The following is a 22,897-nucleotide window of genomic DNA, read 5'->3' on the forward strand; positions in this document are numbered from 1 at the left end:
GACGTGATTCCAAATCCCTCTATTCTTAAGCTTTCTCCATTTAATATTCAGTTCTTCATTTCCTAACAAACTGTATTACCTCATTTTCCCATCTGTCAAGCTTTCGCTCATTTGCTTAACCTGTCTATATCCCTCTCCAGATATCTAATGTCATCCTCATCACCTGCTTTCACATCAAATGTCTCTTCTGCAAATTTAGCAATAGTACCTTCATTTTACTTATCCAAGTAATTCGTGTATATATTGTAAATAATGTTGCCCCCAGCGCTGATCCCTGTGGTACACCACTAGTTACAAGTTGTCATCCTGAACATGCCACTTACCACAACTGTGGTAGTTAGCCAATCATCTATCCATGCTAACATAAAGCCTCCCAACACCGTGGGCTCTTTGCTTACTATTTCATAAGATGTGAATATCATTGGCTGTGCCAACAACTCTTCCCAAACTGACCTTGAAAAGGTGGTGCTGATCTGCTTCTTAAATTGCTTCACAAATATGATGTGGACTGCAACAATGTTCAGGAGTGAGTTCCAGCATTTTGGTCAATAACAACATCCTTTCAGGCGTGGGAGTATTTGAACTACATTATTCCTGTGTCTAGACCCTCATGACTTGAAAAACGTCACTCAGGCCAGCTTTCAACCTACTGTTCTCCAAGGAGAACTGTCCCAACTTTCCAATCTACCTTCATTGCTGACAATCCACATACACGGCACCATTAACGTCAACCTGTTCAGCTCTGTCTGCAATCACTTCACTTCCCCGCTTCCTGAAATTTCACGCTCACAATTGAGCAATAATGCAGCTGGAGGATTCATTCAGAGTCGGCCTGCGCGGGCGAATGATGTGCAATGCTTGTTTTTACTTTGAGCAAGTATTTCCTTTTACCCTGTTCGCTGTCATGGGAGCTCGGCCCCATCCCTCCTTCAGGCAGTCCGATCTCGTTTAATAAATGTGCTTTTTGAGAAAATTGCGTTTCTGCAGCAGGCAACTTAAGCAATGACGGCTCCGTCCGGGATTCGAACCCAGGATCTCTCGCAAGTCCACCGAACTGTAGGCCCGAAGCGAGAATCATATCGCTAGACCAACAACCCATCGGGCCGCTCAGCCGCGCGCTGTCCTGACCCCGGACGCTCCAAGCGCCGTCCCCTGAAGCAGCTGAGACTTGCTCAGTGTGAAATACGTTTGAGTTGCTCCAAGAATCGCAGGCGGCAAAGAGATTCCACAACATTTGCTTCTCATTCCGTCTCCCTGCGCCCAGGAAGCTGCTGGTTGTCTCGATCCCAGTAACTGGACTCTCTCCACTGGCGGATAATTAAACCATTTTGTTTCGACTTGCAACCTGTTCTGGGGGAGGGCAGAGCCCATTCGCTCTTCTGCTTTCTCTCAATCATTTGGGATGGGAGACGTCAGTTACACTAATGCGGAGGAAATGGGCAAGTTTTAACTACATTACAAAGGTCTGTAATCAAAGAGACAGCAAGATGCTGTGCTGGTGGGACAGAGCGAAATGGACACCGGAAACTGTTCCCTCAGGTAAATTCATATGAGTGTATTTGTGTGCTGCCGGCTCGGTGCTCAGAATTCGTCTTCACACAGCAATCCTGCAGAAAGACTTTTCTAACACGGGCATCTGTTTCTTTGCTGCGAACGGGCAGCAGTGAACATCTGAGCCCAAACTGTCCCAGATGAAGTTGAAAATGAGCCATTGTTTCTCCCTCAGCCGCTCTGTCCCAGAGACAGGGAGAGGGGCGGCATAAACGCGTGACGTCATTCCGCCGCAGCCTGAAGCCGTTCAGTCCATCATTTCCATGTGACTCTCTGTCACTATAATCTCTCCGAGGTGATTCGCAATCGGTGATATGTGTCCTAACCATGGGAACTGTGTCTGTATGGTGATGCTGCTTTCGAAATGCTGATCGTCCTGTCATTCACGTCTGAACCGGAGTGGGGAATTATTGCAGGGAATGAATACGACCGCAAATAATGTGGCTTTGCGGCTCAGTGGTTAACACTGCTGTCTCAGAACGGTACCTGAATTCGATCCTACCCTTGTGCGGCTTGTTTGTGTGGAGTGTGTTCAATCCCCCGTGTCTGCGTGGGTTTTCTGCGGTGCTCCGGATTCCTTCCACAGTCGAAAGATGTGCAGGTTAGGTGGACTGACCATGCTAAACTGTCCCATAGTGCCCAGAGGTCGGTGGGTTAGGCGCATCAGTCAGAAGTAAATTCTGGATCAGTGGTGCTGGAAGAGCACAGCAATTCAGGCAGCATCCGAGGACAGGCAAAATCGACTTTTCGGGCAAAAGCCCTTCATCAGGAATAAAGGCAGAGAGCCTGAAGCGTGGAGAGATAAGCTAGAGGAGGGTGGGGGTGGGGAGAGAGTGGCATAGACTACAATAGGTCTGTGGGGAAGGAGATGAAGGTGATAGGTCAGGGAGGAGAGGGTGGAGTGGATAGGTGGAAAAGGAGCTGGGCAGGTCGGACAAGTCCGGACAGGTCAGGGGATCGAGTTGCTGGAGGTGAGAAGCTAGGATGAGGTGGGGGAAGGGGAAATGAGGAAACTGTTGAAATCCACATTGATGCCCTGGGGTTGAAGTGTTCCGAGGCGGAAGATGAGGCGTTCTTCCTCCAGGCGTCTGGTGGTGAGGGAGCGGCGGTGGAGGAGGCCCAGCACCTCCATATCCTCGGCAGAGTGGGAGGGGGAGTTGAAATGTTGAGCCACTGGGCGATTTGGTTGATTGGTGCGGGTGTCTCGGAGATGTTCCCTAAAGCGCTCTGCTAGGAGGCGCCCAGTCTCCCCAATGTAGAGGAGACTGCATCGGGAGCAACAGATACAATAGATGATATTAGTGGATGTGCAGGTAAAACTTTGATGGATGTGGAAAGCTCCTTTGGGGCCTTGGATAGAGGTGAGGGAGGAGGTGTGGGTGCAGGTTTTACAGTTCCTGCGGTGGCAGGGGAAAGTGCCAGGATGGGAGGATGGGTCGTAGGGGGGCGTGGACCTGACCAGGTAGTCACGGAGGGAGCGGTCTTTGCGGAAGGCGGAGAGTGGTGGGGAGGGAAATATATCCCTGGTGGTGGGGTCTGTTTGGAGGTGGCGGAAATGTCAGCGGATGATTTGGTTTATGCGAAGGTTGGTAGGGTGGAAGGTGAGCACCAGGGGCGTTCTGTCCTTGTTGCGGTTGGAGGGGTTGGGTCTGAGGGCGGAGGTGCGGGATGTGGATGAGATGCGTTGGAGGGCATCGTTAACCACGTGGGAAGGGAAATTGCGGTCTCTAAAGAAGGAGGCCATCTGGTGTGTTCTGTGGTGGAACCGCTCCTCCTGGGAGCAGATACGGCGGAGGCGGAGGAATTGGGAATACGGGATGGCATTTTTGCAAGAGGTAGGGTGGGAAGAGGTGTAATCCAGGTAGCTGTGGGAGTCGGTGGGTTTGTAGAAGATGTCAGTGTCAAGTCGGTCGTCACTGATGGAGATGGAGAGATCCAGGAAGGGGAGGGAGGTGTCAGAGATGGTCCAGGTAAATTTAAGGTCAGGGTGGAATGTGTTGGTGAAGTTGATGAATTGCTCAACCTCCTCGCGGGAGCACGAGGTGGCGCCAATGCAGTCATCAATGTAGCGGAGGAAGAGGTGGGGAGTGGTGCCGGGGTAATTACGGAAGATCAACTGCTCTATGTAGCCAACAAAGAGACAGACATAGCTGGGGCCCATACGTGTGCCCATGGCTCCCCTTTGGTCTGGAGGAAGTGGGAGGATTCAAAGGAGAAATTGTTAAGGGTGAGGACCAGTTCGGCCAAACGAATGAGAGTGTCGGTGGAGGGGTACTGTTGGGAACGTCTGGAGAGGAAAAAACGGAGGGCTTGGAGGCCCTGGTCATGGCGGATGGAGGTGTAGAGGAATTGGATATCCATGGTGAAGATGAGGCGTTGGGGGCCGGGGAAACGGAAGTCTTGGAGGAGGTGGAGGGCGTGGGTGGTGTCTCGAACGTATGTGGGGAATTCCTGGACTAGGGGGGATAGGACAGTGTCGAGGTAGTTAGAGATGAGTTCAGTGGGGCAGGAGCATGCTGTGACAATGGGTCGGCCAGGGTGGTCACGCTTGTGGATCTTGGGAAGGAGGTAGAACCGGGCAGTGCGGGGTTCCCGGACTATGAGGTTGGAAGCTGTGGGTGGGAGATCTCCTGAGGTGATGAGGTTCTGTATGGTCTGGGAGATGACGGTGTGGTGATGGGGGGTGGGGTCATGGTCAAGGGGGCGGTAGGAAGAGGTGTCCTCGAGTTGGCGTTTGGCTTCAGCGATGTAGAGGTCAGTGCGCCAGACTACCACTGCGCCCCCTTTGTCCGCTGGCTTGATGGTGAGGTCAGGATTGGAGCAGAGAGATTGGAGGGCTGCGCGTTGTGAGGGTGAGAGGTTGGAGTGGGCGAGGGGGGTCGACAGGTTGAGGCGGTTAATGTCCCGGCGGCAGTTGGAAATGAAGAGGTCGAGCTTTTTACCACAGTCAGAAGTCAATGTCCGGTCCTGGCGGGTTACTCTTCGGAGGGTTGATAAGGACTTGTTGAGCAGGAGGGCCTGTTTCCACAGTGTAGGGATTAGAATTCGAATTGTTTCAACTTCACCAGCTCATTCCCATTTCAGAGAAGAGGTGTTCGGATTCAGTTCAGAGCAGACTGGCGGAAAGCAACTCAAATCTCCACAAGCACTTCCCCTCAATTGTGTAAGTTGGGCCAGTGTTTAGTGACATTTTCAGCTCAGATGCTCGAAGATTTGGGAAGCAGAGGCAAAGGCAAGATATATAACAGAGTACCGTTACAAAGGGAAGCAATAGCAGACGATAGTTTCGATCGAGGGACATGAACCCAGCACCCTCCCGCTGCGACACTACTTTCCCACGCGGAGTGTTTTCCATAGATCCCTTCAGCCTTTTGTCTGGCACGCGGCAGGCACGTTCGAGACTGATGTCAAAGATCTCCACTGCTGTCGTGTAATATGCTGTTTCGCGGACGTATGGAGGCTGTGTAAATATAAACTTATTTCTAAATTCCCACATTCTGTTGGTCGAACTGTGATTTCACACTGAATCACAACATGTGTCACAGCGCAGACGGAGGCCATGCGGCCCACCTTCGATCTGCTGGTTGCGCACTGTTCGAAAACGTGTGTCTCAATTCGTATTTCCGTGCCTGTTTTGTGTAAATCTGCACATCTGAACGTGACCACCGAATTCCCTTTCGGGTCCATTGAATCTTCCTCTTTGTCAATGTCAAATAGGGATTTACTGACACTAACCACTCCCTGTACGAAAACGTTCTTCCTAATGCCACTTTTACTTCTTTCCCTCCTGACTTTAAAACTCTGCCGAATCGTTGTGGATCCTTTCAGGCGTGGGAGCATTTTCACAACATTATTTCCTGTGTCTAGGCCTCTCATGATTTGCAAGGCTTGTGTTCTCCGTGGAGAGCAGTCCCAATTTTCCAATTTCGCTTCATTGCTGACATTCCTCAAACACCGCATCTCTGGCAAGTCGGAGTAGTAGAAGACCCAAAGCGCGATTCATACCCCGAGACCAACGAGCTAGATACCAGGCGCACACCATCGCCCGTACCCGCCCCACCTCTTGAACTAGCTGAGACTTGCTCAGTGTGAAATACATTTGAGATTGCTCTTAGAATTGCAAGCGGCAAACAGTTTCCAGAACAGCTGCTTCTCATTCTGTCTCCTTACTGCTTTTTGTCCCGTCCCCAGGAACCGGGCTCTCTCCACTGTCAGATAATTCAACCGTTTTGTTTCTAAACATTTTTCTGATACCCAGGTGGCCAGTGACAAGCACTGCCCTCCTCAACATAGGGTACAGAGAACAGAAGACCACAAAGAACTCCACGAGTGTGTCACCTCAACTGTGCACATTGGGCCAGTATATCCATGTGAAATATTTATGTTGAGTTTTTTGGGAAGCAAATGAGAAGGCGAGGTGCAGAACAGAGCGCCCTTAGACAGGAAAGCTGCTAAAGACGACATTACGTGAATAGGAGAGAATAGGACATGGCGGATTTCAGGCCCGAAAATCATGGAACTGTAGGTGGGGCTGGAGGGTCTTCAAGTGGAAAATGAGGTGTTGTTCTTCCATCTGGAGCTGAGCTTTGCTGGAACACTGCTGCAAGCCTGAGACTGAGATGTTGGCCAGGGAACAGGGTGGCGTGTTAAAGTGGCAGGAAAGCAGAAGCTCAGGGCCTTTTTTTGCGGGCAGAATTGAGATGTTCTGCGAAACCGTCACCCAGTTTATGCTTCATGCTACTTTGTGGAAACGACACTGTGAGCAGCGAATGCAGTAGACTAGGTTGTGGCAAATGTGCAGGCAAAGTGCTGCTTGACCTGGCAGGTATGTTTGAGCCCTTGGATATTCAGGAGGGAGCAGGTAAGTGAGCAGGTGTTACACATTCGGCGGTTGCAGTGGAAACTGCCTTGGCACTATGGGAGGTGGGTGTGGAGTGTTGCGAGCGAAGGAAGAGTGGACCTGAGGTGAAAGCCCTGCCCATTTACCTCCTCTCATGTATAAATCCGTGAAGTTGGAAGAACTTTCCAAAGAATGATTCAGTACCACGTGACTCATGAACTAATTCGTATTCATGTTCCGGGGCCAGCATCATTATTGTGTCACAGCAGCTGCAGGCCATCACCGGGGGCTCGCCCTATGACGTCACGGTGCAGCTGGAAGCCCCGGGACAGTTTATCAAAGAAACCCCTGTATCGGGAAGCACTGAGATAGCTAACTACTGTCAGTTTACATGGGAACACATCTCCACATTACACAGCCTCGAGGCAAGCTTCCCGTCCTTCCACTTAAAGTTCAAGAGCCCTCAAACCGAAATTCCCCAGGTACATTTGGAAGAATTTTATCCAGGTGTTCGCAAAGTATATCTATGAGCACTTTGTTAAAGTTTGAATTTTGCGAGTGTTGAAATTTTGTGCTTTTGAGCGAAATCACAGTTCGAAGAAACAGAATGTGGTAATTTAGACAGAGTTTGTATTTGCGCGTCAGCGATATGTCTGCGGGTGCGTGATGGGAGCATCACCCAGAAGGGAAACCATTTCTCCTGTTCACTCAATGTCCTCTTTAGCAGCTTTCCCGTATAACGGCGCACTGTTCTGCACCTCGCCTTCTCATCTGCTTCCCGAAACACATCAACATATGTATTTCACATTGATACACAGGCCCAATGTGCACAGTTGAGATGACACACTCGTGCAGGTCTGTGTGGTCTTCTCCTGTTCTCTGTTGAGGATGGCAATGCTTGTCACTGGTCACTCAGGTGTCAGAGAAAAGTTTAGAAACAAAACGGCTAAATTTTCTGCCAGTAGAGAGGGCCCGGTTCCTGGAGACGGGACAAACGACAGCAGGGAGACAGAATGAGAATCAGCTGTTCTGGAAATTCTTTGCCTGACCCCATTAAAAACAGACAACTTCGCAACTGGAGGGAGAACAGCAAACAGACCGCCCCGAGGCGGGCTTGAACCATCAACCTTTCAGTTAGCAGCCGAACACGCTGACCAATTGCGCCACAGAGACAAGGAGCCACGCCCCTTTCCCCATCGCTTAGGGGAGGCTATTAGTGAATTCATAATTCAGCTTGCCCATCCGAGAATTACATTTGTCGTCTATCAGTATTACTTTTCCATAATAAAGCCTGGGAGATTTATTGTGGAGATACGAGGACAGTCTGAAGACACATCCATGTCACGAGGAACTAGCTTTCTTACTCCGGGGCCGTCGCCCTTCGAGCCTTTCAGTGTTTTGCCTGTTCCCGAGTTCTCTCATTGGCTCGGAGGCGAGAAGGGGTTTGAATTCCTGATGTGCAGGAACGACAATTCTTTCAATGTCTCAGATCAGTTCATGTCCCGAGAACATCAGAGTCAATCTCCCGGCCTTTTCAACAAGGGGACGGTGTCTGCACTGTCTCTGCTCAGTCGGACAGTTCATCTTTCATTCTCCTCTAAATATGCTTCCCAAAGAGTTTCCAAAGATTCACAAAGCTGGAGACTGGGATTTCTGTTTTGCTTCATGAACATTTTTCCATTTCCTAACTGACAATATTTTGCCCAAACCTCTTCCCAATTGTACGCCATGATTCATTTCCAGGAATGAGGAATTTCCAGTTTGGAGAGACATTCCCAAGGTTGGGAATGTTCGCTTTGGAGCATAGAAGGTTAACTGGAGATTTCCTGGGGTTTTGGGAGAAGAAGCGGTGGGAATGGGCAGATTAATGATTAGACGAACCAATTGCCACTGACCAGAGTCAGTTACCAGAGGACAGGGATTGAAATTCTTGAATGAAAAGCAGCACTTGTGCCTAATAAACACAGAGCATACTTCAGAAAGCCAACAGGTCGAGCAGCATCTGTGGAAAGGTAAACAGAGCTGACGTTTTGAGTCTGTACGTTGTTTGTTCAGAACCCGAGTTTCCTGCATGGCAATCAATTCCCAGACATGAGAAAACGGGACTTTATTGAGACGGGTTTTGTGAAGTTTGAGCGATAATGTAACCAACAGGAAGTCATTTAAAATCGCCAGCGAAGAAAGCATCGTCAGCAGGTTACCACCCTGGGCGGGGGAGCCCAAAGGATCTCTACGCCAGCACCTTAAGTGTTCGGCCACAGCTAAGCGCCCAAAGTTATGGTGTAAAATTTTTCATGGAATTGTTCTAAAAGGAAAGGTGAGTACTGGGCTTGTCCTGTCCGCGCCATAGTCCCAACATATCCTGTTGCCCTGGATTGGATCAGGACAGAGGAGGCTGATGGGAGATCGAATTGAACTACACACATTGATGACTGATAGAGCGGGTGGGAAGGATCCATTTCCATGCGTAGAGAGATTAATAATCAGGGCCGAAAATAAGGAGCCACTTCAAGAAATTTGGGGTTCATTCAGCAAAGCTAATGTAGAACTGTTCACAGAAAACTGTGATGAAAGTCTCTCGAGTTATTTTGATGAAGCTAACACAATCGATAGGATGAACGTAGATTGGTAAATGCATTTGGTGACAGTTCTGTTCTAGCCCTGTGACCGAAACCTGGATCTGAAGGATTCTGTTTTCTCCGACAGGAACTGTCAAACCTGCAGAGTTTCTCTTTTTGTCTCGGCTTCTCCGCATCCGCAGTCCCTGATGTTCGACATTAATTCAATTCAGAAACCCCTTTGTGGTGAAGATTGCCGTTTGGGGAACATTTTCCTGACCTCATTAAAAGCACACAGCTTCGAAGCCAAGTAAGAACAGCGAACACACCGCCCCTGGGTGGGCTCGAACCACCAACCTTTCGGTTAAGAGCCGAACGCGCTGACCAATTGCACCACAGAGACAGGCGACAGTCTGGGTTGCGCCATCGCTTAGGGGAGGCTATTAGTGAATTCATAATTCAGCGTCCCCGCCGAGAATTACAATTGTCCTCTATCAGTTTTACTTTTTCAAAATAAAGCCTGGGAGATTTATAGTGGAGACACCAGGGACAGTCTGATCCCACACATCCATGTCAGGAGGAACTAGCTTTCTTACTCCGGGGCCGTCGCCCTTCGAGCCTTTCAGTGTTTTGCCTGTTCCCGAGTTCTCTCATTGGCTCGGAGGCGAGAAGGGGTTTGAATTCCTGATGTGCAGGAACGACAATTCTTTCAATGTCTCAGATCAGTTCATGTCCCGAGAATATCAGAGTCAATCTCCCGGTCTCTTTAACAAGGGGACGGTGTCTGGACTGTCTCTACTCAGTTGGACAGTTCATCTTTCATTCTCCTCTAAATATGCTTCCCAAAGAGTTTCTAAAGATTCACAAAGCTGGAGACTGGGATTTCTGTTTTGCTTCATGAACATTTTTCCATTTCCTAACTGAGAATATTTTGCCAAAATCTCTTCCCAATTGTACCCCTTGCGTCATGTCCAGGGATGAGGAATTTCCATTTTGGAGAGACATTCCCAAGGTTGGGAATGTTCGCTTTGGAGCATAGAAGGTTAACTGGAGATTTCCTGGGGCTGTTGGTAATGATGGGAGAAGAAGCGGTGGGAATGGGCAGATGAATGATCAGAAGAATCAATTGCCACTGACCAGAGTCAGTTACCAGAGGAAAGGGAATGAAGTTCTTGAATGAAAAGCTGCACTTGTGCCTAATAAACACAGAATACTGCAGAAAGCCAACAGGTCGAGCAGCATCTGTGGAAAGGTAAACAGAGCTGACGTTGTGAGGCTGGTACGTTGTTTGTTCAGAACCTGAGTTTCCTGCATGGCAATCAATTCCCAGACATGAGGAAACGGGACTTTATTGAGACGGGTTTTGTGAAGTTTGAGCGATAATGCAACCAACAGGAAGTCATTTAAAATTGCCAGCGAAGAAAGCATAGCCAGCAGGTTACCACCCTGGGCGGGGGAGCCCCAAAGGATCTCTACGCCAACACCTTAAGTGTTCGGCCACAAATGCACGCCCAAAGTTGTGGTGTAAAATTTCTCATGGAATGGTTCTAACAGGAAAGGTGAGTATTGGGCTTGTCCTGTCCGCGCCATAGCCCCAACGTATCCTGTTCCCCTGGATTTGATCAGGACAGAGGAGGCTGATGGGAGATCGAACTGAACTACACACATTGATGAGAGATAGAGCGGGTGGAAAGGATCCATTCCCATGCGTAGAGAGATTAATAATCAGGGCCGAAAATAAGGAGCCACTTCAAGAAATTTGGGGTTCATTCAGCAAAGCTAATGCAGAACTGTTCACAGAAAATTGTGACGAAAGTCTCTCGAGTTATTTTGATGAGGAGTGTTGATGATGCTAATACAATCGATAGGATGAACGTAGATTGGTAAATGTATTTGGTGACAGTTCTGTTCTAGCCCTGTGAGCGAAACCTGGATCTGAAGGAATAAAAGGGACAGAAACAACATCGATCTGAAATTGGATACGTGACAAGAAACAGAGCCATCATTAACAGTTGGCTTTTGAACTGGAGAAGGTTTCTCGTGAAATTAGCTTGAGGCTTGAGGTATGCAAGGTCAAGATAATTTAGGTAAAACACGGAAACGCTATCCTCATTAGAAGACAATGAAAGGATTACAAGACGCAAATTAAACAGTTTGGACAAGTGATACAGGGGACTGGGAAGATAAGTATTATAAACTGTGAACAACAAAGTTCTGGAGCACAACACTTACATTCAAAGACCGAAAACATCCAGGTCCTGATTAATCAGATTGCATTGTGGTGCTTTTCTGCAAAACATCCACTTGAAATGTCCTACAAAAGAGTGAAAAACCCATCCCTGTCAGCCCAAGATAGAAAATCCGTAGGGATGAACGTTTGCTGATTTTCTGAAGATTCACAAAGCTAAGACTGGGATTTGGTGATTGTTTCCTTTCCACTCCCAGGAGCCGCAGTGGTTGAGGCGGTGAGTTGGGGAAAGTGAAATATGCCCGTGAGCAGAGTGTGGGGCTATTTCAGCTTCCCCTCCTCTGACAGCGCTGTGACTTGACTCCGATGTTCTCAGGGACATTTATTGACGCGAGACAGTGAAAAGATTCTCATTCCCGCAGATCGGGAATTCAAACCGTATGCCGGCTTCAGGACAATGAGAAAGATTAATTGGGGTGTGTGAAGAAGCTGTGAGCTGCATTTCAAACAGGTAGGTGATGTCAGATGCGTCATCCATTGCGCCCTGGCCCTGTGCGTATCTTACGGCAGCATGCTGCAGAGTTCTGACGTTAACACGGACATGCGCAGCAATGGGAACATTCACAAGGTGAACAACCAAAGATAATCACCGTCACTGCTTCCCTTCCACAGGCCCAACTTTGTGAAGCAGTATCTTTCACTGGCAAATAAAACACCCTTGTCTCAGGTGCCTGCTTCATTTCGATCACGATTTCAAGCCCCTCACTGTTCTAATCTCATTTCCAAACACTTTGCTCACAGCCTCTGCTGGTATCTGCTTGTTCCACCCGAACAGGCAGTGGGTTGCAGATTCCCACCAGTCCCAATGTGAGTGAAATATTTTTCCCCCTCCGCTGATTTGAATCTTAAAGAAGAAGCCGGGGAGCAAGCTCCCTTTCTTTTCGACGACATTTCTCATTTTGTGCTCGGCAGGGTTCACACCTGCGTGGGGAAACCGCAATGGATTTCAAGTCCATCGCATGAACCACTCGGCCCACGAATACAGAACCACACTGACAGCTTCACTTCCCAGGTCTGTCTGCCTGTGGAGCTGAGAAAGAGTGAATCATCGCAGAGTTTGTTTGAATCCAATCACTTCACAGTGATTCGAAAGGGTTAAATATCTGCACATGGCGAGTCTCGGTGTTTCATCCCGAAAGGTGAAATGAACTTTCCGTTAAAAACAAAAGGAGAAATTGCAGGAGGAACTCAGCAGGTCAGGCAACATCTGTGGAAAGAGAATCAGAGACAACATTTCAAAATTCTGTTTTCTCCGACAGGTACTGTCAAATCTGCCGAGTTTGTCTTTTTGTCTCGGCTTCTCAGCATCCACAGTCCCTTACGTTAGACATTAATTCAATTCAGAAACCCCTTTGTGGAGAGGATTTCCGTTTGGGGAACATTTTCCTGACCCCATTAAAAGCGTTCAGCTTCGAAGCCAAGCGAACACACCGCCCCTGGGTGGGCTCGAGCCACCAACCTTTCGGTTAATAGCCGAACGCGCTGACCAATTGCGCCACAGAGACAGGTGTTGGCGTGGGCTGCACCATCGCTTAGGTGAGGCTATTAGCGAATTCATAATTCAGACTCCCCGCCTCGAATTACAATTGTTGTCTTCCGCGCAGTCTTGCGAGATATCCCGGCTTTCTTAACTTGACTTGTGCAAAAATGCCCGATTAAACTTCTCAAAAAGAACCTTCGTTAAAAGAGGCTGATCTCCCTGGAGTACGAATGGGACAGGAAGTGAAATGATTGGAGATAGCATTGAACAGGTTGACGTGTTTACTTCCCTAATTTTCTTATCCCTGTGCCAATTGGCACGTGGCTTGGGCAGTCATGTTATTACACACACAGAAGCAGAGGGATTTGAAACGGGGCCTCAGGGTTCTATGAGAGACTACAGCTGCACCACAAAAAAGAACTCTAGTAAATAGGTCCACTTCTGTTGAATGAGAGGAAACAGCTTCCTCCTCAACATGAGACACGACCACTGTACCCTCCGTGCCCATTACAATAAATTAAGCCTTCTCCTGTTGAATGAATGAGTGGGAACCCCTCTCCGAGCTCCAAGAAGCGGGGGGCCCGGCCGGAGGCTGGATTTGCTCAAGGCTTGTATCTATTAACTTATTTAATTGGTACCTACTGTATGGGGCTATGGTTTACATTAAAACCGGAGGGTCATGTCAGAGTGTTTGTTTATATTGAGCAGTTGTAGTTGGTAAAATACACTCCCTGGAGGAGCACCATCTATGATGCTGCATTTCTTGCCTTCTGCTCTTCCCCCATTTGTTATCTCTCATCTCGATTTTACATTTTCAGTCAAATTTAATTTTACATTAATCAGCCTTATATTCACTGTGTATTATTAATTAATCTGTTGGATTATTGTAATGGTGTAATTTCATTTATGTTGTCTGAGTTTGACATTGAATGTGCAGGTGTGAATGCCAGTAAGTTGTGAAAATAAATCAAGAACTTGTGCTTTTTAAACAAAAAGACGAGTTCAGTGGTATTACTGGCATTGTCTCCTTTGAGGATGATGATTATAGTCTGACCAACAAACCATTTCATGCAGTCACCCAGTTTAATTAAAGTCTTTTGGAAAATAATTCTGGCAGGCAAAGATTTATACAACCCAAAATACGATTGGTAGTCATGTGTATTCTTATCTTTTAAGCCGTAACAGATGGCATTGCGTGGCGGTTTGAGACTGAAACTTCCCTCATCAATCTACATTCTTTCCAGTGAAGTGAAAATGGCAGAGTCTCGGGCCACAATCAGGTTTCAGGAACATCCCGGGGAGGTCGCCAGGCCCGAGCGGCAAGACCTGGCTCCTGCCCCCGGGGAGAGGAGACAGTGAGACAGGGTAGGATTGGGAACCGCGGGAGGAGGGAGAGTGGGGAGTTTATAAACTCCTAGGGGGAGGCCTGAGGCCTCGGAATAAAACCCACAAGCCCAGTGTTTACTTCTTTGGGAAGGGACCTCGGGTTGCCGGTGCAAACTGCCGCCATCTTTGTCAGGGTAAGGCGCTGTCTTGGGGCGGGGAGCGCGGGCGGCCATCTTGGTGAGGGCCCCATCAACCGTCATTTCCGGAGGAGAATTCCAACCTTGTGGCAAGCTTGGACAGCAGGAAGTCATTCAGCAAATTTACTGGTTTTCTTTTCTCAAGCAACCTTGACATTTCATTATCATGTCCCTGATTCAGCTTCATTTCCAGCACCTTTGGAGGCAGCTAGATCAAGCTAATTGTTACTTAAATGAAGTTTTCCTCCATACACACACAAGGCTATCTGGCTGCATGAGGGTATTCATGTTCCTGTGTCCTGGATAATATGTGATCAGCAGGCATCTGGCAATCTACAGGAATTGCCGCCTGTGTTATGTTTATTTAACTGTACTGACATTAATCACATATTTTGTGAATTTCTTTTGCAGGAAGGCACGCAGAAAGAAATCTGAAAGCAAATGACACAACAACTTCTGACAGAGACACTTGATTCATTGGGACTTGAATATCAGCAACTGTTCAAATCGAGAAGAAACGTTTGCTTTTGTTTGCTTCAGAGCGATTTTGGATACTGGTGTGGCAGGAAGAATACTGAGACACACAACTGAGGGAGATTCAGTGCGCTGACTGTGAAAACTGCTTCAACCTAATTACTCAGCTTGGGGAATAAAAATCTAACCATTCACGGTGGGGAGAGACTGTGAACACATTTTGTCTGTAATTTCAAATCCAGAGCGAAACATGGAAAGCTCTCCCGAAGGGGAAACTGTGGAAATGTGAGTATTGTGAGAAAGGGTTCCCTTCCTCTTCGGTGCTAGAAACTCACAGACGCATTCACACCAGGGAGTGGCCATTCACCTGCTCCATGTGCGGGCAGGGATTCAGTTGGATGGACAACCTGTGTGCACCAGCGGGTCCACACAGGAGAGAAGCCATTCACATACCCCATATGCGAGAGGGGATTCGTGCAGTCATCTACACTCCTGATCCACCAGCAGGTCCTCACGGGAGAGAGGCCATTCACATGTCCCGTGTGCAGGAAGGGCTTGTGGGAAATGTACAGCAACATGAGCGGGGCCACACAGGGAAGATGCCATTCACCTGCTCTGAGTGTGAGAAGGAATTCATTGATTCTTCTGGCCTGCTGACCCACCAGCTGGTCCACGCTGGAGACAGCCCACTCCCCCGCTCTCAGCGCGGGAAGGCTTCTCCAGCTCCTCCCACCTATGGAGACACCAGTGAATTCATGTGCCATTGCAGGGGGATTGAAAGGACAACGGCCGAGTACCATTAGCAACTGGACTATCAACCCAGTTCTGGGAACTCATAGGTTTGAATCCTGTTGTGGCAGATGACGGAATTGGAATTTGGTCAGAAATCTGGAGTTCAGAATCTAACGATGAAACCGTTTTCAGGGCAACAGAGAAACCCCCCATCTGATTCACTCATGTCCTTTTGAGGGAGCGAAACTGCCGTTGTGGGAAAGGATTCACTCAGTCATCCCAGCTGCATCCTTTACCTGATCTGACCTACACGTGACTCCAGACCCCAGCAATGTGGTGGACTCTTGACTACGCTCCCTGATTCCTGGAAAATAGGTGGGGAGAAATTTACTTGGATACAGACCGTAGGTTGAAATTGCTGAGTGAGGCAATACTTCCTCTGGGTTAAGGCTGTACCAAGGATCCAATTACAAAGGGACACGTCTGTGCTGACCAATAGTAAAGAAAGTGGGGATGGGGAGTGTGTGCACTTTGACCTTGAGCTGTTTTAAAATGAAATAAATTGGTTTTCATATGCCTTTTTGCTGGGGAGATCTGAAGCAGTACCGAAGTTGGGTCACAATTAAGGTGGCCTGAACTTACCATCAGACTCAGACACTGGTATCTATGAGATCCAACACGTTTTTGTTTTAAAGCTGGTAATTTCTTTCAGCCTCTAACACTAAGTTTCCAATGTTATGTATCAGAAGGAGCAGTGAAATAGTAGCTAGTATTGTTAGAAACTGTTAAGTCTGTCATCTCTGCACGTACTGCGTTGTTTCATCTGCATTGTAAAGTTTACTGCCTGCAGCGGGAACGTGTGGGCTGTGTTCACTAGAAACTAAAAATCACACAACACCAGGTTATAGTCCAATAGGTTTATTTGGAAGGACTAGCTTTCGGAACACTGCTCCTTCGTCAGGTAGCTGTGGAGCAGGATCATAAGGCACAATGTATAGCAAAAGATTAGTGTCATGCAATTGAAATGATATATTGAACCAACTTAGATTGCTGTTAAGTATTTCTTCTTTTAGAATGGGTTGAAGGTTTCTGTTCATTAATATGTAAATCCCAGAACTAGTTTTAAGTCACATTCTCCAGATAACTTCAGGTTTTATAAAAAGAGCTGAGATGTCTAGTGTTGTGTGATTTTTAACTTGGTAAAGTGTAAGTGTGATGGAGCGTAAGCCTGTGAAAGGGTGTATTTGTGTGTGTACCTGAGAGAGAAAGTGTGGATAAAAGCGAGGGGTGCATTTTGCTAAAGCAAACAAGGGCAAGGCTTATACAGTAAATGGTAGAACAGAGAGACCCGGTGGGGGGAAAGTTTCAGGTACATAGTTCTTTGAAAGTTGCATCACCGGTAGACAGGGTGGTTAAGGTGGTGGTTAGCACACTTACTTTCATTTTTCACATAATTGAGTGTTGGAGTTGGGACATCATGTTGAGGTTGTACAGGATATTGATGAGGCCACTTGTAGTGTACTAAGTACATGGAACATAGAAAAATACAGTGCATACAGGCCCTTTGGCCCTCGATGTTGTGCCGATCCAAGCCCACCTAACCTTCAATAGCCCACTATCCTCCATATGCCTACCCAATGCCCGTTTAAATGCCCATAAAGAGGGAGAGTCCACCACTGCTACTGGCAGGGCATTCCATGAACTCACGACTCCCTGAGTAAAGAATCTACCCCTAACATCTGTCCTATACCTACTGCCCCTTAATTTAAAGCTACGCCCCCTCGTAACAGCTGACTCCATACGTGGAAAAAGGTTCTCATGGTCAACCCTATCTAAACCCCTAATCATCTTGTACACCTCTATTAAGTCACCCTTAAACCTTCTTTTCTCCAATGAAAACAACCCCAAGTGCCTCAGCCTTTCCTCATACGATCTTCCTACCATACCAGGCAACATCCTGGTAAACCTCCTCTGCACCCGTTCCAGTGCCTCCACATCCTTCCGATAGTATGGCGACCAAAACTGCACACAATACTCCAGATGCGGCCGTACCAGAGTCTTATACAACTGCAACATGACCTCAGGACTCCGGAACTCAATTCCTCTACCAATAAAAGCCAGTACGCCATATGCCTTCTTCACCGCACTATTTACCTGGGTGGCAACTTTCAGAGATCTGTGTACATTGACACCAAGATCCCTCTGCTGATCCACACTACCAAGTATCTGACCATTAGCCCAGTACCCCATCTTTTTGTTACTCATACCAAAGTGAATCACCTCACACTTACCCACATTGAACTCCATTTGCCAGCTTTCTGCCCAGCTCTGCAGCTTATCGATATCCCGCTGTAACCTGACACATACTTCCTCACTGTCAACAACTCCCCGACTTTCGTATCGTCCGCAAACTTGCTCAGCCAACCTTCTAGCCCCTCCTCCAGGTCATTTCATTGGTTTGGTCGCCCTGTTATGAGGGCGTAGGAGGTTGAGGGGTGACCTTGCAGAGATTTATAAAATCATGAAGGTTGTAGGTAAAGTGATTGGCAAATGTCTGTTCCTTTAGTGAAGGAGAATTAAAAACTAGGGGACATTTTTTTAAGGTGAGAGGAGAGAGATTTTAAAAGGAACCTGAGGGATAACGTTTTTACACAGACGTTAGTTTGTGAGTAAGTGAACTTCCAGAAGTGATAGACGCAGGTATAGTTACAATATTTAAAAGACATTTGGATGGTGTAATGAAGGTGTAGGTGTGTAGTGTACCTTTTGACAGAGAGGAAGTGAGCAAGGACCGACTGAAAGCACAAAGCGTGCTGAACAATTAAAAAATGTAACATTTGTTTGAAACAAATAGCTGGAGTTGCGTTGCCATTGAACAAAAACAAATTCCAATTTGGCCAATCAGTTTAAAGTATGCCCCGATACCAAAATCCTATCGAATTTGAATTTTACCGTTTGGAATGACACCAAACCAATGAAATGATCTGATGTTTTGGGGTATAAAACCAGACGTTTTGAACAGTTAGAGGGGAAACAGCCAAGACAACCAAGCAAGCACCAACACAAGGCCAGCCGGATATCTCTCGTGAAGAGACAGGTTCTTCCATTTCTATCACTGGGTGACCCAAATGAGACATTTTTACTGATAGCTGCATAATGATCTTCGTGCTGGATTTTTTTACAGAGGGCACAGTTTCTGGTGAGAGAAATCCTGTATCCTGGGAAGGTGGGTAAATAAGAAAAAGTGCCGTTGATAGCATTTTAACTGTGGAACTACCAGCTCTTGTGGGAGCAGTGCATTCTTCAAAAACATTTTGGAGGTATTCTGTATAACTGTGAGACTGAAAACAGTTTTCCTACTGATCGTTAAACAGATACTGAGAATGTAACACGTTATAGAGTGTGTTCCTGGGAAATGGAGGAGGATTGAACTTGCCAACATGAACCAAACTTTGCAGAGAAAGAAAACTTCCTGGGACGGAAGAGCTTGATAGCAGTCAATAATTGTCAGATTATTTGATGAAGATAACAGCTCATATGGGGTGATTACTGGGGATCCCAGAAGATTTGTACAGAACTTGACAAATCTTTAATTAGGTTTGAAACATTGTTTTGTGTTTTGATTGATAAGGTTTATCTAAAGGAAGAAACTGCTAACTTTAAAAAAAATCAAGGTTAAGGAGGGACAGATTGATTATATGATTGTTTGAGGACAAATGAAAAGACATTTATTGACATTGACAATAGACAATAGGTGCAGGAGTAGGCCATTCTGCCCTTCGAGCCTGCACCGCCATTCAATATGATCATGGATGATCATTCCTAATCAGTATCCTCTTCCTGCCTTATCTCCATAACCCTTGATTTCACTATCTTTGAGAGCTTTATCCAACTCTCTTAAACGAATCCAGAGACTAGGCCTCCACTGCGCTCTGGGGCAGAGCATTCCACACAGCCACCACTCTCTGGGTGAAGATGTTTCTCCTCATCTCTGTCCTAAATGGAGATTGGAGTAGAGCTCAGAGTGATACAATACTAAAGTTTCACTCTGTGCATGAATGGAAAACTGCTTAAAGATTGGCTCCTGGTCTTATACTTCACCAATTAAAATTGCTCGTTTGACAACTCTTGTAATCATAGAATCCCCACACTGTGGGAGCAGGCCATTCGGCCCATCGAGTCCACACTAACCCTCCGAAGAGCATCCCACCCAGACCCACCCCAAAACCCATCTCTGAACACTGTGGGGCAATTTAGCAAGGCCAATCCACCCTAACCTGCCAGTCTTTGTGACTATGGGCGGAAACTGGAGCACTGAAAGGAGGGCAGAGGAATGTGCAAATCCCACACAGACAGTTGCCAAACAGTGGGATCGAACCCGGATCCCTTGCAGTGTGAGGCAGCAGCGTTAACCACTGAGCCAGCGAAATGGCTGATCTTTAAAACATTGAAAATAGCTAAAATAATGTATTTAGAAACATCAATAAAGTCTGAAAGCATATTCAATTGCTTAAAAAAAGGCTGCAGACATCTTTCTGAAACTTGCAGGAAAGCCACAGTTGAGGGCAGGCTGTGAGGGAGGAATGACCTATTCCTAGTCTTGTGAAATTGGTACAGAATATGTAGAAATAGAGTCATAGAATTGCAGAGCACAGAAACAAAGCTTTTGGTCCACGTCGACCACATATCCTAAATTAATCTAGTGACCTGTTTGCCAGTATTTGGCTCATATCTCTCTCAACCCTTCCTATTCATATCGAGGTCTTTCCAGAACCCATCCAGAAGCCTTTTAAATGTTGTAAATGTACCAGCCTTGACACACGGCCTCTGGCAGCTCATTCCATACATGCTCTGCATGAAACTTTATCCCTTTTAAACCTTTCCCCTCTCACCCTAATCCGATGCCCCTCTAGTTTCGGACTTCCTCTACCCTGGGGAAAAGACATATAAAATTGAGCAGCCAGACAAAATTCAAAAACAATAAAATGTTGAGTCCCAGGAAAACAGAGTTGTGGCACCAGTCTTTTTTTACTCTCCTATTAGCATTTGGAATGAAAATCTGTCGGCGATACCAACATCTCCACAGGACATACTACGCATGCTTCTCGGTGTCAGCAAAATACTGCGCATGTATGCCGGTGTCAGCAACCACTGCGCATGCACGCCGGTGTCAGCAAAATACTGCGCATGCTCCTATCTGACAGCGGAAACAGCGCGCAACATTCTTTTGATGGACCAATAGAAAGCGCTAGAAGACCGGAATGAGTGTGGTCTTCCTGCCATTGAGAGCGCCCCTATTCTCTGAATGCGGACGTTGGACCATGAGCTTGTGAAGCTGCAGTTGCTGTTCCTCTCTGTCTGAATGAAGACTGAGCTTCACCTCAGACTGCAACTTTCCTCTGTCCAACATCTGAGTACAACACACTCTTTTCTCACCCCCCTTTTCCATTTTATTTTTTCATTCTGGAGTTCAGTTCTTGACTTGCAGCAAAGTTGGTTAATTGTGTCTTAATTGTCAAACACATGGCAAATGCAGTAACACAGTGTGAAGTTATAGTTTTTCCTGTGAAATAAAAACAGAAAGGAGAAGCATTGTTAAATGCATTGTTTATATTGGGATGTGGAACAAGTGAGAACTGCAGATGCTAGAGATCAGAGTCGAAAAATGTGGCGCTGGAAAAGTACAACAGATCAGGCAGCATCCGTGGTGCAGGACAGTCAATGTTTTGGGCAAAAAACATTCATCAGGAATGATCTGTGGATGTACAAAGGTGCCTCAGCTACGTTCTACTCAGGCTTTCTATCCCAGTCAATGCCAGTTGTCAGATAGGTGCAGCAAGCAATGAGCAAGGCAAGTGGTGTATTAGCAAGAGGAATTGAGTTCAGAAGTGGGGATGTCTTCCTGCAGTTAGGGGGTCATTGAATATATTCAAAGCTGAGTTTATCTGAATTTTAAATGTTAAAAGTAGTTATGGGGGAAGGCAAGGAAATTTTTTAAAAACTATTTTATTAGAAACTTTTTCAAATCTTTTACAAAACATCTATAGACAAAAAAGAACAATACCAAAATACAGAAAGATAGAGGCAGTACAACAATGTCATATCAAGATACTATTAATAATGAACTAACGACTATTCTACCAGAACAACCGTACCTACTTAGCTTAAACTAAACTACAATCAATTTTTTTAAAAATTGAATTAAACTGAATTCAAATTAAATTACATCACATTATTTTATTCTATTTCACTCACTACACCTCCACTGAGGCTCCCATCCCTGGGAGCTCCAGTTATTGTACCCATAATCTTTTCCCCCAGCCTCCCTTCCCAGGGCCCCACTGGTGCCCAAACTGATTCCTATTGCATACCACGGCCCTAATCAATATTGCTGATAAGTCTGCATCCATATAATTTAGAAAGGGTTGCCATGTCTTGTAAAACCGCTCTGTTCTGTGGTGCACCATATTCATGTGGTAGTCTTGGGGGAGGTGCTCCATCACGAGCCGACGCCACCCCATAAGACCTGGGTTTTTTCCCCAATGTCTATTTCATTTAAATGTTCTTCCTTGCATAGTGGGTAAGAATGTTACACAGTCTCTTCCCATGTTTCCCAGGAGAGGGCAAATTTGCCAACCCCAGAAGAAGAAATGCCAGATCCACTTTAACTTCAATCCCGAGGATGTCCTTCGACTCCCTTACTATAGCACTCCAGTAAGTCTGGATCTTAAAAAATGACCAATAGCAGTGTGAGAGAGAGAACCTCGACTAATTTTACATTTGGGACACCCTGGTTATACTCCTCTCTTGTACTTAGCTAGCCTCTGTGGCACCATATGAGCCCTGTGTAAAATCTTCAATTTCATTGCCTTTGCTGTGTTACGTATTGAAATTTTCCTTACATTTTCCCATATTTCCTTCCATACTTCCAATGAAGTATCCTCTCTGAGCTCCTGATTCCACGTCCTACAGATTCCCTCCATGTCCCCTAAGGCACGTCCCTTTTGTAAATAATATAAAGTACTGACTGAAAGAACACCAGCACGCTGGAGTACTCTTTCTCCACGTCTGACCTGGAAAGCTGAGCTGGGACCATTGTCTTTTTTCTGTATATAATCCCTTATCTAAAAGTACCGGAATAGGTACAATCCATATTTCTGACTTAGCTGGCTAAATGACATCAAGACCTCCCTCTTGAATAAATCTCCCAGACAGGAGATTCCCTTATTCTCCCATGACTTAAAGCTGGAGTCCATTGCCTCAGGTTTAAATCCTTGGGCTGCCACCAATGGGGTAAACAGTGAGGTCTTAAGCCAACTGCCCTCATCTTGCCTCATTATCCTCCAGGCTTTCACTGTATTTAAAATGATTGGACTCTTACACTGCTCGGTCATGGATTTAATCTTATCCATAAATAATTAGGGGACATCGCAACGGCGAGGCTTCAACATCAAGCCAAATTGACCTCGAATCACCCCCATGCCCAGCCAC

At 46.6% G+C, this 22,897-nt stretch overlaps 2 protein-coding genes and 2 non-coding genes across 4 annotated transcripts in view; 1 reads left to right on the forward strand and 3 right to left on the reverse strand.

Annotated features, from left to right (window-relative positions):
* Positions 1-22,897, reverse strand: part of LOC148143388 (uncharacterized) — a gene marked incomplete at its 5' end in the record, with an annotated part of 330,397 nt that overhangs the window by 154,563 nt on the left and 152,937 nt on the right. The window lies entirely within an intron of this gene.
* The window catches only part of LOC148143391 (uncharacterized), a 46,929-nt gene that overhangs the window by 11,503 nt on the left and 12,529 nt on the right, over positions 1-22,897 (forward strand). The gene's annotated exons all lie outside the window — the stretch shown is intronic.
* On the reverse strand, positions 9,279-9,352 carry trnan-guu (transfer RNA asparagine (anticodon GUU)). The gene has a single exon. It is a non-coding gene; the product is annotated as a tRNA-Lys (tRNA).
* trnan-auu (transfer RNA asparagine (anticodon AUU)) lies at positions 12,629-12,702 on the reverse strand. Its single transcript has one exon. It is a non-coding gene; the product is annotated as a tRNA-Asn (tRNA).

Source organism: Chiloscyllium plagiosum, unplaced genomic scaffold (genome assembly GCF_037043375.1).
Source record: "Chiloscyllium plagiosum isolate Xiang-an unplaced genomic scaffold, Cpla_swu_hap1 HiC_scaffold_27, whole genome shotgun sequence".
In the NCBI taxonomy this organism is placed as follows: Eukaryota; Metazoa; Chordata; class Chondrichthyes; order Orectolobiformes; family Hemiscylliidae; genus Chiloscyllium; species Chiloscyllium plagiosum.